Source organism: Antennarius striatus, chromosome 13 (genome assembly GCF_040054535.1).
Source record: "Antennarius striatus isolate MH-2024 chromosome 13, ASM4005453v1, whole genome shotgun sequence".
NCBI classification, from domain to species: Eukaryota; Metazoa; Chordata; class Actinopteri; order Lophiiformes; family Antennariidae; genus Antennarius; species Antennarius striatus.
This window is the reverse complement of record NC_090788.1, coordinates 2620177-2637303: the sequence shown is the minus strand read 5'-3', so window position 1 is coordinate 2637303 and position 17127 is coordinate 2620177. Positions and strand designations below refer to the sequence as shown.

Here is a 17127-nt window from a genome sequence, read left to right as displayed (position 1 = left end):
AAAAATCCTAACCGAAACAGGCAGAGCTGTGAATATCTTGAATTTCAGCGTTTTAAAAAAACAAAAAACGATGATTGTTGCCCACTGGCGAGGGGCTGATCTTGGGATGGTCGTGTTTTTCTTGAGAAGCGACAGTCAGTGTGTCGCTTCTCTGCCTGTACAGAAGGCTTCAGGATGTGATCATCTTTTATACGCCATTATCTTTTATAATGTCATAAGGACAGCGGAGGGAGAAACCGTACGATTGGCTCGTCAAATATCTGACATCGGGCAAGCGCATCACAAACTTGCAGATATATATATATATTTTTTTTTTGATGAAGAATGCTTTGCTTGATATAAAAAAAAGTTATCCAAAGCGGAGCACAATTGTTCCAAACAAAAAAACCTGAGATCGTGTTGGATATGTCATTTTTTAGAACGTGGGATAGTTGAATATTAAAGCACTTGTTATCTTCTTCACCTCACCTTTTGTACGACTGCTGCTGAACTACTTCTCCTGCTCCCTGCATGTCTGGAGTTCTACTTTTGTTTTTTTTTATGTGCTTATAAAACACATTAATAAAATGCTCTTGTAAAACTACTCCTGTTAAAAGTAATATGCTCTTCGCAGGTGAGCAGCAAACAATGTGGAGATGATGTTAATGATATCTAGCACACTCCGTGGTCATTGAAAATGAGTGCGCTAGGAGATGAAAGGGCTTTAAAGTGATGCATCACGTTGGAATAAAATTATCATTTGCAGCCCCCTTGAGGATCACGACTCACAACCTCTTCAATTCTGAAAGCACAGCCCATAAATTTTATCAATACACAAAAGTGCAGAGGTAGCCTCTTGTAATGGAATTTTACCTCCAAGGAAGCTGTTTTTTTTATTTTAATTCTTTTTTTTTTATAGAGAATGAAATTTAGCTTGTTTGCACTCTTTTAAACAATTACAGCCCGGAGAGAGGCGGCCCAAATGATGGAGGTTAAAGACGTATCTGCAGGGAATGTGCTGCGGGAGACGGAGCCCTTCAAACCCTAAATGGAAGTTTGTGCCGTACTAGACTAAAATATGAGCCGAGCTCCTCAGACGCTAGTTGTAAATCAAGTTAAAGTTCCCTAAGAATAGCCATAAAATCTCCATTTTTTCCTCCCCTGTTTTTCCTGCAGGAGTATATTTGGAAGCAGCTGAGAGAGATTTTTTTGGATTTGAATATCTTCAGGAAAAGCCCAAACGCAGACATGCTAATGGATTTCTGCGACTTACTTGCATTGAATGGGGGGGGGTAAAAGTTACAGAATGGGAATGTTGTATCATTTTATCGTCGCTGGAGTATTATGTTGATGCGCAGTGAAATGCCAGATGCCACAAGACAGACTTTCCTCATTAACCAGTCAACAAAGACAAATTGTCTTTTGAGGTGCAAAAACCCATCAACCAATCAACTTTTGTCTTTCTAACCTTCACTCCAAACTTCCTGCGTACCCTGCTGACAAAAGAAAGCAGTCCCTCATTGTTTAGTTAGAAGTCTTTGGCATAATTAGTTGCTTTTATTATTTTATATTTAGGAAGTTGTTTGCACAAAGTTGATGGGCAACATTCCCAAAACTTGCCGAAGTTACAGGTTTCTCCGAGGCAAGACTAGGTGACCCAGAGACTGCCCGAAACGTTGGTCAATTGGTGTGGCATGATCAATTGACGCATAAATGATAGGTTGTGGGTCGTGAAAAAAGCGGTAGTATTAATCCTCAATCAATGGAGTGATTTGTATATTCGCCTCCATTGTTGATCAAGTTCACTGATGCTTTGCAGGAGGTAAATCCGATCATTAAGCCGAAGATGTCGGCTCCTGGCAGCTTCCGATCAAAACTGTGGAGCAACTGGGATAACCCCATTTCTCCCTTTTCTTCTCTTCTCTTCTGATCTTTGCATGCGAAGACGCGTAATTTCACCATCTTTACAAAAGTTCTGCACACCTGTAAATGCAATTAAGGTGTTTTTCACAGTAAACAGGATTACGCAATTAACGTAATTGAAAGTCGTAAATCACGTCGTAATATCTATGTCAACATAAAGTGAAGTAAATGCTTTGTAATTGGAAATTTTTTTGTGGCCCGTGCCGATGCTGCCAAAGGTGCAGATTAAATTATGAGAGTTAGAAACAATAAAACACAATTAGGAGAATGTCATTAGGCATTAGCATACGTTCACAGAGCAAATAATAGCCAGACATGACTTTTTTTTTCTACACTGATGCATTTTTAAAGGCTTTAACTTGGAGCCAAAAAATTGGTGCTTTAGGAAAATTAAAGTTGAATTAAGTTTTAATATGCGGTTATGCAATAGCAGAGTTTCTCTTTTTATAGGGCGATATTACAATTTCTTTAAAGTGCCATTTAGAAAGACTTCCTTAGATTATGATGTTGGGATTTAGCACACAATATTGCTTTAATGTGCTCAAGGAAACACTAATGCATTCTTATGTCATATGGGAGTAGTGGAAATTACCATATTCTGAGTTGTAGATGCAGTTGATATCAATATTAAAGTCATAATTTGGCTTGGAACCTCCGAGAGCACTGATATCTGCCATTATCGTACCTCTGAACGATGCTCAAGTGCTCTAAAACGCAAACAAAACACGGATGCCTGAAGTCAGCCAAAGTCACTGGTGCGTTTAACCCTAACTCACCTCAGCCAATCAGCCGTCTGTAGCCATCTGACGACGCCGTGAACATGGCGATCTTTTTCATTTCCCAAACATGCCACTTTGCATCATTGGAAAGCACTGACATGATTTGTTAGAATCCACGGTCGATCTTGAGGGAGCGACAATTTACGACTGGATGTTGACTTAAGTTAATTATGAGCACTTTGTGAGGGGAATAATGCACCACCTCATGTTGCATGGGAGTAACCGCGACACACATGGAGGGGAAACAACAATGCAAGAAGGATGCTGGGGGAGAAGGAATGAAGGGGGAGGAACGGGGGAAGGTCTGGGAGGTCGGGACTCTTGCATTGTTTCCCTGCATGCTCCAGTTCCAGCCGTCAAGCTAGCTCTTTGTTTAAGCCAGAGCACATAGCATGTCTGGCTCCCGGGTGCTGCTGCTGCTGCCGGAGGCTGGAAACCGAGGGGGTCAGCAGATTTTCCGAACCACTGCTCTGCAGTGGTTTGCCTTTCAGGAGAATATTGTTCGACTGTACTCATTCAACAGGCGTCAAGCTCAGTTTTGTCTGTTACGCTCAGGGGCGGTTGATCGCCGTCATGACGGGCGAACGAGCCGTCAACAGGGGGAGGAAGACTTCAACGAAGGCAAAGCAACTTGACGAATGGAACTGATGTCGACGCTGCATAGAACAGAGTCGAAAAGTCAGGGGAGAAGTTGTAGTTTTGTGTGCATGAAACAAATGTTTATTACTTTGGGAGCCTTTTTAAAAAAAACATGTGGTTTTTATTTGGAAAAAGCGAGGACATCATCTCTATCTGATGACTGTTGAAAACTACCCTAGAGAAGTTTGGTGTGAGGTGCACCTACCCTGAAAAAGTGCCATCCCCTAAGAGAAAACAACTTAAAAAAAATCCATCAGTACACCATCTTTTTAAAAGTTGTTTGAAAAATCAATAACTAGAACTTAAAGATACTTCCAATCATTTCTGTATTTTAGAATAACATCTAAGATGACCCATCCTATGTAGAAGAATTGAAATCATATTTCAGTTTGCATTATAACAATGAAGCTTCCATTCACCGGATTACAGTATAATTACGAGCAATGTTTCTCCGCTGTGGACGAAGCAATCTGCTGTCAATCATCCCGACACGTTTTTAAAAAATGCCCGTACTACATGCAGTCATACTTTCTTCTTGACACGGCACTCTAGAAACTATTATTTGTAGATCGACTTTCGCTGCATGTAAACAAAAATCCTGACTCACTGATGACTAAGCGATGCCGGCCTGACTAAATTGGCAACAGCAGCTGTAAAAAATCATCTCTGTGCAAGTCCGTCATTGTTATCAGACAAGCTGAACGAATGTAGTTTGTTCTAACAATCGTATGACGGACTCTTATCCCTAGTGACAAAAGCCTCTTAGTGATGCATTGTTGTTGTTTTTTTCTTTTTCCTTTTGAGTTATTTCGGTTGTATTTTGGGAGGATTGCTTCGACGTCTATTTTGAGGACCAAGTCAGCGGAGCTCCCTCGGTATACACGAGAATGTTAAATTTAGGGTAAGAAAAGGGTAATCTGGAAACACGTTTTGTGTGGGAAGTATGGCACGTCAAACCTAAAGCGATCACGGCTTGGGGAATATATCTCCGCAAGTTAACCTGACTTGACAAGCAGAACGGCCTAAAAGCAAAAATTCAAAAGGACAATAGTTCTCTTTGAAGGAACGGAGCATGTGTGATGCTTGGTAATGAGTCAGAGCACAGGAAGGATGTGACACGGGTGATTTTGATTCTGTCGGGGTTGACATGACATTGATTCACACGACTGATGTTTTTAATTCAAAGGGTTCTTCCTGTAACTGGAGGTTGGGTGCGGTAAAAAATATCCGCTCACCAGGATGGAGTCTCTTTTGTCGCATCAGGAGTTTGTCACGTTTTTTTACCACGTTGACAAGTTGTCCCACAACACCAATAAATACCGGTGTTAGCATCTTTGAAATGACTTCCCTCAGGCCACACTGAACAGATGCTTTGAAGCAGAGCAGCTTTGCTTTATAATCATACAGGTTTTTTTTTTTCTTATTAATCTATTTACTTATTTTTTTGCTGCAGAAGCACGCATTACCCTCAGTACAAAACCAAAAACATAGTCATTTCATTATCTTGTGAAATAAGTGCGACTGCGACTACACTATAATCTTCGACTGGTGTGTAATCGTTGGAAAATACAGGCCACACAAACATTTACATTTCCCCGACATACTCAACAAACACTCGCCTGTACAGATAGGATGGCTTAATGTTGAACCTGAGTGTTGACATGATGCATTTTTGATACGCAATACCTCCCCCACAATCTTGTTGAATCTCAACATGCACTGCTCCACAAATCCTGAGTTTTAACCTCCATCTCACCCGTTGGTAGCTGCTGCTTTTTTTGTCATCATCGTGTTTGTTTTTAATCTAACATTGATCATGCTGTAAAGCCATAATCCTCCACCAATCACCATGGCTATTTCTGGCTCACACCGATGTCATGTGACTTTTTTCGTTGCATTTATTTGCTCTCCAATGCTAACAATTGTGGTCTTAGTTTTATTTGTGGGTTGATCTCGATCTCTGGTTTAAAGTTGACCCAACTACGACCATTTCGTCACATGAGGACAGTCACAAGTCACTGACAGGTGACCTTTTAAAAAATAAAGTAACTCCTGTAACACGATTCGTTCTTTGGTAAAAAATAAAATAAAATTATGAACATGAACTGTAAATTGCCCTTTTAATGTGTCGCGTTAACATTTTTATGTCCCTCCCCATAGAATGCATATGGGCCTCCTCTAGTCTGACCACCAAGGAGAAATCAATGAAATTTTACACATACTCTGTGGCCATAAATGTTTCATAACTCATGTTGGCGGGTGCGGTTTACCCACATCAACGTCATTGGAGTCCTTGTATAAGTTTTCTATTTTTAATTGGAAGCATGAAAAACATCCCCAGACAAAAGATGCACAAATAACTTTCATCTTTGTCCGAGTAAAGTTTGAAATTTGTAACTAACAGGAAGTTTTCACATCATCCTCGCATATGGCAAAAACTTTAGACAACTCTTGCCTTCTTGCTATAGCATATGTTAAAAGATACTGGACTTAAAGGAATAGAACACTGTCATCAAGTTTGGAATGAGTAGTTCAACTAATTTTTTATTACCATATTGCTGGTGTCCCATTTTTTAAAGTGTGAAATGTCGGGGGTCAAGATTTAGAGATTTTCCTGGACCACAAACCATCTCAACTTGGCACCAATTTGCCTACTCACCTTGTCTGCAAGTAAAAGCCAAAGAAGAGACTTGGGTTAATATTGGCCAATGTCCAAACAGTTGGTTCATCTCCAGTTAAATACAATTTGCTTTTGTAAATTTCCAATAGAGTCATGGTGTTGTACATCATGTAACTCCAGCACTAGTCGACAGCATTATTTTTCACACAGAAGACGGTGTTTTGGCTCTCAACCAGGAAGAATAAAATAAAATATTGAGTGTACACCTTGTACAAATTGCTCCGACATGGGCAGTTGTCTCCTCCTGTTTTCTCCCCACTGATTCTTGGACAGGAAAGCTTTTATGGATCGGTCCACTTCACCTCGGAGGCCAGAGGTTACGGCGGGGTCAGCGATGTCGACTCTCATCGTCTGACTCTTCAACAGCTCCGGTTTGCGCCTAAGCCGATCCCGCCGCTACGCCACGGACTCTCCCCTCGTTTCTCGTTGGCGGCGGCTCTGCAACGTTATTACCATTCTGATTGTCGTCTTGTTTCCTTTGCTCAGGACCGAGGACTTTATTTCCAGAAAGATCCTGCCCTCGGCGCTGACCTTTCCATTTGCAGAAATGGAACAATCATTCACAAATCACACCGCTACGTGTATAATATCCAAACTGTTTGATATCGCAGGCCTAATGAAATGACTTGCTCTTCTTTGTTGCAATTATAGGAAAAGGTCAGCGTCATAACTGATGTTGAGCTGCAAGCACGATTGTCCTACTTCACATTATCTAGTGTTTGGGCCACAAAATATCAGTATGGGCCATACCGTGTGACATTTTGCCTGGGTGGTATTTCACACTATCAGAAATTACTAATTTATGGTGGATGCTTTCTTTGGAGCTTCCTTTTGAAATGACTATTTTATGGTACATTTGTTTGAGTTATAATTCAGACATTTATGAGTTTGAGGATATTAGTGTGTCTCAAACCATGACTGGGAAAATTACCCTCACTTGTAATTTTGTTATTCTCTGCAAATGTAACCCATGAAATATAGGAAAAAAGGAGGGTGGGAAGAAAATTACATTTTGGTACAGCTAGAGAAGTGAGTTTTTTTGAGAGTGTTGTGCCATCCAGCGATTTAGAGTAACCAGTATTTGATTTTATTAAAATCCATTTGCTGTAAAAAGAAATAAAAAGGACGTCTCTCCACGTTTCGGCAGATGAAGAGGATTCTTTTTTTGGATCTTGTTGAGCATTTTCCTCGTATGCCCCCCCATCCAGCTTCTATTCACAGCAGCCACCTGTTGGTTTTGTTTGGCCACCATGGTGAAGGAGAAGTGGGTGGTGTCTGATGCGGCGCTGACGTCAATGCACAACGCCGGCGCCTCGCTACAGAAGGGCTTCCCGTGAAGCTGTGGAGCGGAACGGCACGCCTTTGACATCGTGCAACGGAACCGAGAGCTTTTGTCTTCCTTTATAGCATTTTGTGAACATCGTGGCATCAAGAAAAGTCAAAACCAGGAGATGGAAGATGTCTGATTGGCTTCAGAGCTGTTCGTAGATACCTTTGAAAGAACTAATTAGTGCTACTGTTGAGTGAAGCACCAGGCCAACGCGAACTTGAATGAAATTGAACTATTTTGTCTAAACAGAAATTTCCTTTCAGCTGTTGGAAGACGTGACAGAAATATAATTATATTGATAACAACTGATAATGAAGCATCGTCAGGAACTGGGAATTATTCTTCATGTACCGAAGACAGTTTTTTTTTTTGCAAAATCAATGTTGCTTGTGGAGTAAAAACCATTGGACTGCCTTCCGCAGATTTAAAAATGAGTTTATATCAGGAACTGTGTACAAATAAATACATCTCTAAAGAAGAGGAGCTAAATTCGGCATAGTGCTGAATTTAGCTCCTAGCTCATTTCCATCTGCAGTCTTGAACTGCCTGGAAAAAAAAGAAATAAACACAAACCTAGAATGTTCATAGTTTTTATTTTTTTGCCCCCTGCGTCTCATGCAGCTGCAGAATGTCAGCATGATTAGCTCTTCAGCAAGATGCAGTATCCCATTAACACAATGGCAATTCAATTATCTTATTCTTTTCCATTTTTAGGCATCTTTGATCTATGTCAGTTTGCTCATGTGCGCCTACGACGGAAGTTTTAGTTCGCTTACATCAACACGAATTGAGTTTTTCCAACCAGCTGGGCCATCTTTGTCTTTGGAGATACATTTTTACATGTTCAGTCGATGCAAGTTTGCCAATAATTGATTTACATAATAATATCGTACGTTTAAATGATGCCCAGGGGTTGATTCAGCATCTGAAGGTAATACATAGAAATTGATGTTAAGATCATAAGGAAACTCAAAGGAAGTCTCTTGAAACAAATACAATCTTTATTTTCATGGTATCATTGGGTTAGACATGACAATACAAAAGGGCAATGGATTCTAGCAACAAAGCTCCACGTCCATTTCCTGAATCTGCTGTCAGAGAGTTTGTGCAATACAATATTCATAATGTACATTTAATTAATTTAGTTCACAATAATGGACTCTAATACAGCTGGTCTAAAAGGATCCATTAAACAGAATTAGGAATTCTTGGCTGGTATGTAGTTCTGTTCATGGAGAAAGTGGTTCTATGGTGTTCAATTAGAAACCAAGTATCTGTGAATGAGAGCTTTGCATGTTTTCATCATTTATCAGATCAGCTAAGGCAGGACTGTCTATTTTGTTTGCAGAAACGGAGGGATTGACGAACGAAAAGGTGTTTTGACTTTGTGCTATAACCGTCGTTTGTCTTATGTAGTGACAGAATGCATTTGCATAGAAGCCAGGACATGTGACAGCCCAGCCACCCGGCGTTATAAATTTGTCTGAGGTGGTGTGAGTCTTCATCTGTGATCAATTGAGGATGACTCAGCTGTGTCGTTCTGCTGCTTGGAGTCACACAGGATATCCCGGCAGCTTTTGTCTGGCTGGAAAGCTTTTTCTTCTTCCTAGCCAAGTGGCAATTACGAGGAAATGATTGACATTTCATCTGAGCGGAACACAATTTGATGCCACGACTTCGTTTCTGCCCCAGACCTGCTGGAACAACACCCTTTCTGTACCTTCTGAATTACAAATCGAGCCCTGCAGTTGAGCACAGCTCCAACTAGCATGGCTGAAAGTGAAGGCAATGTCTCTACTGACTCTAAAGTGGAGTGATTTCAACACTGTGGAAGTGGCTTCATTACTGTAGACCAGCCATACAACAAACTTCTGCAATTTATAAGTGTTAATAGACTATCAGAGCAAAGGGGCCAGTATGACACATTTATTTACTACCTCAAGTAGAATCAGTCAGTTGAGGATAGGCAGAGCCAAAAAGCCCATTAGGAGAACTTAACAGCGATACGTCGTTCCAATTTTTCAGTGTTTTCTGGTGTCTTCAAGAATATTGCTATAGAAGATGTTACTTTAGAGTCGTGTCATCCACCCCTACAACAGTTGAAGCCTTAAATTGCTTGTGGCATCCATTTCACCATATAAACATTAATTCACCTCCACTTATCCGGGCAATAGTGGCAACAGACCAAAAGGTGTATTCCAATCGCCCCTGTCACTAGCCACATCTCCCAGTTCTTCCAATGTCCTCCCAGATGAGATATGTTATTCCCCAGACAGGTTTTGGGGTCTTATCCCAGTTGGACGTGCCCGGAAAACCTCTACTCTGAGCTCCATTTGGGTATCTGCTCACATCACATTATATCTAATGCTCAGCCTGACCAAGGTCGCTCATTTCAGCCATTTGTATCCCCTGATCTCACCGTTTTGGTCGCTATCCAGAGCTCGCATCAGTAGGTGAGGGTTGGAATGTAGATCGACTGACAAATCAAGCACTTCAGTCTCCTGTTTGGCAACACAATGACACGATACACTGACCACAATACTGCTGCCACTGGACCGAATCACCTGTCTGGTTCATGGTCCATTTTCCAGTCACTTATGATCAAGACCTGAAGATAATTAAACTCCCATCGCTTGAGGTATTTACTTACTCCCAACCCAAAGGGGCAGTCGACCACTATCCCCATATTGGAGAAAATAACTCTCATATCAACCACTTAAACTGCTGCAGCACATGCCAAGCACATGAAGCTACCTTAAACCCTGTTTTCAGCTGATTTACAATTTGGATTTACCCAGATAGGACACACTTCACGCCTTGACAGTGCTTTGAAATCCAGACATTTTTTGGCACAAGGGGCAACTTTGGGGGCAAACAAGACCAACTGATTCCAGTTGCAAAAAGACAAAAAAAAAATTTGTTTGATTTGTTTTAACACCATTGCAGGTAAAGAAGTTGTGTTACCTCAGTCTGGTACCTAAGTGTGGTTAAATCTTAACATCTGACTGTGTGTTTGAATAATGAACACAAGGTGCAAGTACCATCCTGCCTCTGCCTATTTGACATGTTCATTTTGAAATTTAAAGATTCATCAGTTGTATATTCTTGAAAAGTAAGTCCAAGTGCACCTCGGTGTTCAGTTAAACTCTCCCGTGCTCGACAGTGACATTTTTGTGAGCTCGCGGCGAGCGTTGCAGAAAAGAAATTGCCTAGCGAGGACATAAAATGAAACTCCCAGGGCAAATCAGCCTGCATTCTTACTGGAAGAATTATTTCATTTCAAGACACTAGCAGCATATTAGAGACAGTTCTCTAAAATACATGCAAGGGAAAAGGCTTGCTGTTTCTATTTAATGCTCCACAAACATGACCCTGTTAGAGGATAAGGCTACTTTAGGGAGAGGATCCCAGGGAACGGAAGCTGTGTTCTGACCAGAATATTCCTTCCTGGGGAATTACATTCCACTGTTGATCTCCCAAAGATGGATTACTCACTTCAAGGAGAGACTGTATTTGACAACGTACTTGCAGTATGTGCTATTTTACTTTTGTGTCATTGATGTCAAATACAATGTTGAGCATTGTCCTAATCAGCTTTACATTAAACACTCCGAAAGGCAAAATGCCACCTTCTGTTGACATTAAACATCATATCAGGATTTACTCGTACTCATCCTGACTCTACAGCTGCATCGTGTCTCCTGTGGCTCTGGAGGAGCTTTGCTGAATCTGACAAACTACCCCCCAGTGGTGCAAGCTTGGTTGCAGAGGCTACAAATTCATAAAAGAGAACATGCGTTAGAGATGGACAAGAAGTTTGGAAGGTTGCTTTCCAGGCAGAATGTGCTGTAATTGCATTGTGGGATATGTCAGAATTCAAGTAAGGACAGCTTGACCCCTGCTGCATTAATTTAAAAAGTTAATCTCCATCTCTTAAATCATCCTGAAAGCGTTTTTTCATGTATAATCTTGCTGTACCTATCTTGGGTTAGAAATCTGAGATAAACAATGTGATTCATGCCCTTGCAACTCAAGAATTGCCTCAAAATTATCAGTAGATTGCCAAGAAATTTGCTGAATGCATTCATGCTCCTGCTCTTTGCCCGTGGCCTTAGCTTTAGCAGTAACAGAACAAGCTAATAAATATAAAATACAAACATGCAAGACTACAAGAAGAGCTAAATCATCAGTATGCACTGTTTGTTTTTTTAAGGAATGAAGTGAACACTGCAGCTTCTAGGGGCAGCCAGCTGGGTTGAACAATTTATCAAAATATTACAGGAATGAAAATATGGCACCGTCCAAATCGTGTCACGGCGTATTATTATAAATGAAGCATTGTGGTGCTACAGAGATGTTGCGGTCTACAAATCATTTTTCTCCAGACCTAAGGGAGCGTGTTTGTTTGGTGCGCACCCCAGCAGAAATGACATTATCATCATAATTTTATTTTATTTTTTTCCATTCGATGAAAACGAAAATCCCAAAATTACCTTTGCCAACCAATAAGATGTGATGAAATGTTGACTTCAATACACACCAAAATAATTGCAATATGATTTTTATTTTTTTTAATTTTTCATAATGTTTAGCCCTACAGCCATTGCATCCTGTTGGGGGGTTGGCTTGCTGAGACATTTCAGCCCATTTTGAGGGTCATTCGGTTCAGATAGGGAAATTAATGGAGCAAATCGATTTAATGTGAGCCCCACCAAGATATAAGGAATGGAACATAATGCAAATGGCCACAGAACATGATTGCTTATTGCACTTGTGTGCTTGATTAGAGGAAGGCATTCAGCATTTTTTACCACCATCACCACCCGTTTGTCATTTTAATATTCCCAGTAATTATATTACAAATAGTTGTGGCCTTCTCACAATTTAAACACTCATAATTTTGGGTATATTATTAAATACCTAAAAACATCCTTGGACTCTGCCTTGCGGCTGTTTCTGTGTGTGAAATTTGTGTGTGTGTGTGTGCAATGTGTCGACAGTCACAAGAAACTCTTCCTCGTAACTTGTTGTGGCATTTTTGACAGCAATTATTTGCAAGCAGCGCACCATAAAATTAGCATTAAAATTGCTTCAAACGATATGACACAATTTTCAGTCGGTTTCACCCTTTTTAAAAAAAAAAAAAAAAAAAAAACAACAACAAAAAACCTCAAATTCACCGATGCTTTTACTTCCCTTGAATAAATAATGAAACCTTCCCTTCCATTTGGCAAAGTAGATGGCAAATGAACTCTGTGACATTTGGGTAAGGTGCAAGACAAACATCTGTCACCTGATGTCACTTTTCTGAAAGCTACCCTTTTTTTTTTTCCCCCTACACCCTTTAATAGTTCAGTGTAATTTGTCAAATCTGCTTTTTAATAGGATTGCTTTGCATCAACTTCGCATTACTCTTTGCAAAGTTTGTGTGACGGTTGCAAAAGAGATCTTGTACCCAATCAAAACAGGGAAAAAAAACCCAGACTGATTGCAGTTCAATTTTAATATTCAGACATATTTTTTCAAAGGCGCATTTTAGTCAAAATGATGTATGTGGATTAGTGGAAACTTAGCTGACTGTATGAGAACATTCTGCCATGGGGAAAGACATGTCATTGCATTGAGAGATTAGTCTGCTGCGTGCCTCAATCACTCACTCTTTGTCAGGATAAATATTTCCCATGTCTGGAGGCCGGCCAGGCGACTGGAATCAGTGCTTCACTTTCTGCCATGCCTGAGATGCTGCTCGGTCTTGTACCAAGTCATTACCGTTACATGGCGGGGGGGGGGGGGGTTGGGGGGTGGTGAGAGTTATGCAAAGAAACGACTTCCTGAGAGGCCTCGCTGAACCTACCGGACAAAGCCGCTAGTGTGAGGGTTATTTCAGGTCGTTGCTTGTCCTGTTTAGCATGGGAATCGTCACTTGAGCTTACTTTAACCGACTTAATTACCCCGACACCCTCCAGTCCCCCTGAATTTATCATTTTCTTCCATGTCCCGGGAGGTGCAACTAAAGCAATAACATCACCTGTGCCAAACCAATGGCTTATTGATCGGCACCCGAGACGGTAGGGACACTGCTGTACAAAAGTAGAACGGTAGGTCTTGTAGGGAAAGTGGTGTCGCGCTCAAGTTTTTTACTCAAATTTCCTAGCTTGAGTTAATGAGTAGCAAAGGTTCCCCGCCACACGTTTGTAATTGCCCTCGAGTTGGCACGTGAAATGGCCGAGAGCAGCAATTTATTGGGTAAAGCAAACATAAGAAGGGAAAACGGTCAAGGACTGCCAAGATACCGAGGCGCCCACCGACTGCGAGTTGGATCATTAGTCCGCTGCATTCGATGACCCGGCAACCAAACGATTTACGTCGGAATCCGGTGAACATGAGTTCTGGCTTGACCCGAAGCAAAAAAAAACCCCAAACCCCTGTGCGATTATTAACTGATAGCTGTGTCTTTATTTCGGTGTAATATTCAGAGCATTCTGATAAATAACACTCAGCCAAGAGAGGTCGGTGTTCTCTGATTGCACCTGATGGATCAGACGTTATTTTGGTGACTAATTTCAATCCCAAATCCGATGTTTTTGTCTCTTCTCTGCTAAACAAAATGAGAATGTCTTAAAGACTTGTTCCGCCTGTTGTCATCGGGAGTAATTGAGTGGCTAATTCAAGACAATGCTGCAGAATTATTAAGAAGAACAAAAAAACAATGAAGTACCACTGCAATGAACTAAATAGACTTAGAAGAGGATTGCTTTATAGTCTAATAAGATAGGGCAAAAATTGGATTTATTGTTGACCAACAAGAGACACTTTTAAATCAAGAGAAGTGACAGTCTGGAATGAAGCCGTTCAGCACTCAAGCAACAGTTTGTGTGTTTTTTCTATATCGATGTGCGCAGCAGTAAGAGGTAATCCCGCTGTATGTGTGTTTGTTTCTTGGTATATATAGTTGTCTTCCTTTCCTCTTCCCCCTGAAATCACTTCTTGGATTTATTCTCCATCTCCCTGGTGGAATGGTTTACGTTAATGGTACAATTCCCTTTTGCGAACACGATGACCTTCCCTCCATTAGCGATGCAGAAGCCTTTTCACATGTGTCTCGTCTCGAAGCAGTTCCTCTCTATGTTGTTTAAACACACTATATAATAACAAAGATAATCATCTCAGAGGGCAATAGCGAGAATGCAAGTCTGCTCTTTTTTTTTTTAGTGCCACTGTAGTCATAAAGCTGCTGTGAGCACTTCCCCGACCATGAAATTTTTATAATTCTATGCCATCACTGCCAGCTAACTGTGCACCGCAAAATTAAGTGAAATTAAACACAATCAAATCTGCCCAGCTGCCAGTGGGGACAGAAGAATGGGACTGTCATATTGTTGGCATGGAGAAAAAATGAAATATAGTGTGCATTTAAATATATATGTATAGGAAATGGTACATTAAATACAGTTAATAAAAACAAATGAAATAGGACAAGCCAAATAAATACATTAGCCTTCTGTTTTGATGGATTCGCAGTAATAGCCAGAGCAGTAATTTTTGCAGGCGATGAAGTCTGACTACACAAAAAGCCGTCTTGCATGCGCCGCCGCCGAACGCGGAGCGGCGATGAGCCACCGCCGCTTCAAAGACGCCCCATCAATCACAGGATCAGTGAGAATGAGGCCTTTGTCAAACAGAGAGACCGTACAGGAGGGTTTCTGTCAAAGCTGCGCATCCTCTTCCTATTCATTAATACATATTTGAGAACATGTCCAGTCATAGGTTAATTTGCAGCCAACTATTTCTTCTGCAACATCAATGAGGTGCCTTTTAATGTTGTCTCAAAGTCAGGAATGCCTTCATCCTGATACGAATATGGAGTTTCTGCTATTTGAGTTGAATTCTGTCAGTCAGACTATTTTCTGTGTTTGTCCGTCACCAATCTTTCTTTTTTATTTCTTTTTCCCCCCACTAATGACACTAACTCTGCATTATAATGACCAATAAAGTACTTTAAAGCATCTAGACAGAGAAGGCAGATGGCTATCTCTTCAATCCTTCAACATACTTGGTACCAATCCACAGAGGCGGTTGTGAAGGTTTCCCAGAGTCTGTCAACATGAGCTGATGGAACAAAAGGGAAACTACAGTCGTAATCCCGCGAAAAATATAACCTTGAGATCTCGGTCAAGGATCAAGGACAGAAGTCAGAAGAAAGGGCATGTTCTCTCCTTCTATGTTGATTCTGATCAGCCTATCATTTAAGAAAAGGTGCTGAAGAGCTGCTGTTCTGTGACGAGCAAAGGACCATGAAAAGTATCCTCGTATCGGAAGTTTGTATGTGAGTGAAAAGAAGTGTTCTCCTTAAATCGAGAAGACCACATATGCATAATGTGGAGTATTGTCAGAGAGACATATTCATTAAGTGACACAGCACAGCCACAATGGATGAACAAGTCCAATTCAGACATTTGCACATTGGCAAACAAAGGGCTTGTTGAGAAAAGGTAATGGAGCCAGCGGAATGGCATAAAGGCTAGAGATAAAGGGACACTGCTGTTTTACTGCAAAACCCGTCATAGAACCGGTGACAGAAGACATCTGGCGGCGAGAATCAGCACAAAAGTTACGGAGACGCTGACGTGATGAATCTGGATCTATTGGATTTCAATGACTGAATGGATTATTTTATTCTGTGGCAGGAATGAATGAAAATCATATTTAAGCTGCGTTAATTTGTTTTATTCAATCAGGGATATAGACCAGTTTGCCGGACAACCAAAACAATCATCTACAAAAGGCCGAAGAACTATGGAGTTGACGTTTATCTGTGGATTTGTCAATAAAAAAAATTAATATCTATCATTTTTTTTGAGTACTTCAACCAATTTTCTGCTGGAAATTTATAGAAGTAGACTTCTATCATAAAAAAATAACAAATCAATGGAAACACTGATGTTGAACTGGAAATTCAATGCAGGAAAACCACAGCAATGAAACTTTTATGGGAAATTGATGCAAAATAAAAATCTTGCAGATTATGCAAACTATCACTCTCTCCGAAATCAATGCGTGTCACGACAGCAAAAAAACAAAAACAAAACAGAAACCAGTCCCAGCAATAAAACAGGATGTATCCCACAAGGCCCGGCGTCTCTCCTGCGGTCCTTCCATTTTGTCCTGGACTCATGCTGAGTTGCTCATGCATGTCTGCCCTAACACATCATTGCAGATCAAAGCATGGCTGGGTTATGTAAAGCTGAAGGGGCTAATAGAGTGACCGCATCCAATACAAAATGTATTACGGTGCATTTGCTCCTGACAGGGATTGATGGGATACATTAGCCAATGAAATTGGGGGTTTCTGCAACACGGGGCGTACTTGCTCCGGCACGGTGGAGACATTTCTTTTGCTACTTGAGCACAAAGGATGACTCGATTAGAGAACCTAGGCAGCTCTAACTGGACGTTTTCCCTTGGTTTTGTTTCTGCCGTAACGGAAAAACGAACGATCGGATCCCCAAACAGTGATTCTCGGGAAATAAAAAAAAAATCTGTATGTAACTTGAGATGGAAGTTGTCGGAAAAACAAAATCTGAACCAATGCCACTTGAAAGTAACTTGACAGAATCATTCGTGTTGCTTTTACGTCTTTATCATTTGCTTCCGTCATTTTCATCTTTCATTTATAATGAATACTCCAAATTGATGCTGAATTTCTTTTACGGATATAAATCTTCAGTTCTCTACTAATTTAGAGAAATCTTTCCCCTTCTTATATCAAATCTTTGATTGGTCAGCCCAAGTGGCGT

General features: G+C 40.8%; 1 protein-coding gene across 3 annotated transcripts in view; it reads left to right on the top strand.

Annotated features, from left to right (window-relative positions):
• The window catches only part of cadm1a (cell adhesion molecule 1a), a 287497-nt gene that overhangs the window by 25670 nt on the left and 244700 nt on the right, over window positions 1-17127 (top strand). The window lies entirely within an intron of this gene.